Source organism: Aplysia californica, unplaced genomic scaffold (assembly GCF_000002075.1).
Source record: "Aplysia californica isolate F4 #8 unplaced genomic scaffold, AplCal3.0 scaffold00172, whole genome shotgun sequence".
NCBI lineage: Eukaryota > Metazoa > Mollusca > Gastropoda > Aplysiida > Aplysiidae > Aplysia > Aplysia californica.
This window is the reverse complement of record NW_004797442.1, coordinates 850,053-853,126: the sequence shown is the minus strand read 5'-3', so window position 1 is coordinate 853,126 and position 3,074 is coordinate 850,053.

The window sequence follows — 3,074 nt, the reverse complement described above, 5'->3', positions numbered from 1 at the left end:
CCCCCCCCCCCCCCTCACTTTTGCTTGATAGAATTTTAAAGTAATGCAACTCGCTCTATAGTCACTGCCAACGAAACCGGCCGTAGAAAAATCGGCCAGAAGCCCACGACACTGCCCCGGGCGGGCTCTCTTACTAACCATTTATAGTTAGTCCGAGATAGAGAGAGAGAGAGAGAGAGAGAGAGAGAGAGAGAGAGAGAGAGAGAGAGAGAGAGAGAGTAAGGGGGGAGGGGAGAGAGAATGAGAGAGAGAGAGAATGAGGGGGGAGAGAGAATGAGAGAGAGAGAGAGAGAGGGAGAGAGAGGGGGAAGAGAGAGAAATAGAGGGAGAGAGGGACTATGTGGGTGCGAGCGGGGGTGGGAGGGGAGGCACAGAGAGAGGTGTGTAGTAATACACAGAAAGAAAGTGCAACAAGATAGGAGTTAGAAAGGAAGAGAGTGTGTGATAGATAGAAAGAGAGAGAGAGAGAGAGATATATAGAAAAAAAGAGAAAGAAAGAGAGAGAAAGAGAGAGAGCATGTGGGGGGTTGGTATTGGGATTCAGGAGGAGAGATGGGTGGGGTGGTTATGGGGGGTTCCCATGACACCCACATCTTTTCATACTTCTTTTAAAAAGTTCTATAGGCCCTATACGCTTTGATTCGGTCAATAAGAAATAAACCACCTCGTAGATAAAATGCTGATGAAGAAATAAAGGTTGTTTTTTTTTCTTCTTTTTTTAAAGCCCATATCTCTATCTCTATCTATTTAATAATACATTTATTTGTAGATCTAGTTGTAGAAAGAACGCCGAATTATTGCAATTTAGTCATTTAGATACCGTACGCCACGGCGCCCATGTACAAAAAAAAAATAAACAAGAACCAAGTCTCGCCTGACGCGTATGAGAGAGATGAGAGAGAGAGAAAACATGCCTAGCCCATTGCTTTAGCATGAACTCCTTCACACAACTTGCCACAAATATCATGGCGGACGCCGCTGTCAAATGTGGCCATCGCGCAGCAAGGCGGGAGAGGGGCGTATTATATCTAGTACTATAGTGTACATCTATGGTCTCACATACAATACCTCACACATGCGGATGTTTGGTGTGAACGAGCCGTAAGTTAGGCCTTTTTTTTTAGGCCGTAAGGCTTGCTGGTTAAGGGGCAGGTTGGAAATGGTTTGAAAATTCATTGTGTATTGGGATGTAGAAGGGGCCAGGGTGCTTTCGTGGTACTGAGGTTATGGTGTTACGAATTCGAAACCTGGCAGCAAAGCAAACTTCTCCAAAATGTTCTCCTTTCACATTTTTTTCCTGCTCTCTAACCATGTTCTGTCGTCTGCTTTCGTCTCCACTTTCCGTGAATGTGTGAACGTATATATTATATACACACATGTATATATACCAAAAAGGAAGTAAATTGTGACTTTGAAAATATGAATTTAAAACTCACTCTTCCCTTTTGATTCAAACACCCTTGTTGGTATAGTAAAAGTACAAACGAAACTTTGACAATTATAATGATTGTTGTGGGTTTTATGTAAATGCAGACATATGTAAATGGCATCAAAGTAAATACAAAACTGAAAAACAAGAAAATCGCATGGACGAAATATTTTTTAAATCTGTTTTAATGCACACTGCCACATAATAAAACCGTTCATATAAGACTATAAAATACATATTTTAAACAGACTCATTAAAAACACACGCACACACACACACACACACACACACACACACACACACACACACACACACACACACATATACACACACACACAGACACACTAACACACACACTCACATACACATTCATACACACACACATGTACACACGCGCGCGCACACGCTCATACAAAACACGCACACACACACACACACACACACACACACACACACACACACTCGCGCACGTACACGCACGCACGTATATACAAACACAAACAAACGCCTATGCACGCACACGCACACACAGACACACACACACACACACACACACACACACACACACACATACACACACGCACATCACGCATACGCACTCACACAAATTAAAGAAACACACACACACACACACACACACAAACACACACAAACACACACACGCACATCCATAATGATAATATATCCGCACATAAATACATTTTTGAGTTGTTGCTTTTGAGCGGATTTAACGTGCTAAAGATAAGCACTTCAAGTATCAACATAGTACCGAAACAGACAGACAGACAGACAGACATACAGACAGACAGACAGACATACAGACAGACAGACAGACAGACAGACAGACAGACAGACAGACAGACAGACAGACAGACAGATAGACAGATAACTAGATAGATAGATAGATAGATAGATAGATTGATAATAAATAGTATTTATACTGCGCATTTCCATTTTCTAAAAAATGCCCAATGCGCATTATAACGAAAAAGACATCACATCTAAAAAAAAGTAATCGACCTGCGTGTACGTAAAACAAATCATTATACAAATAATATAAATGTATAATATGTGTTACAATTTATATGAGAAAAACAGTCTCGCATTTAGGTTGAAAATGTGTTCACTAAAAATATACAATGCAATAAAAATTCACGAACGGTCACAATAAAGTTGAAACGTGAATAACTAGAAACATTCATCAAAACATTCATTCTCTACAGACAGAAAAACATTTCCGTACTTCTCTCTCTCTCTCTCTCTCTCTCTCTCTCTCTCTCTCTCTCTCTCTCTCTTTCTCTCTCTCTCTCTCTCTCTCTCTCCCTCTCTCTCTCTCTCTCTCTGTGTCTCTCTCTTTCTCTCTCTCATTCTCACACGATAGATAGATTTATAGATAGATAGATAGATAGATAGATGGCCTAGTGGTTAGGCTCTCGGACTCGCAACCGTAAGGTCGTGGGTTCGAATCCCGTCAGGGGCCCGACGTTGTGTCCTTGAGAAAGGCACTTTACACTTATTTTCCTCACTTCACCCAGGTGGGAATGGGTACCCGGCTATAGACAGCGAAAGATCTTGTCAGTTTGTTAGTGTTTGAGCGCTTAATCGGCTGCTCGCACTGTATGCTTCCCGGGAAGCTGAGAATGTT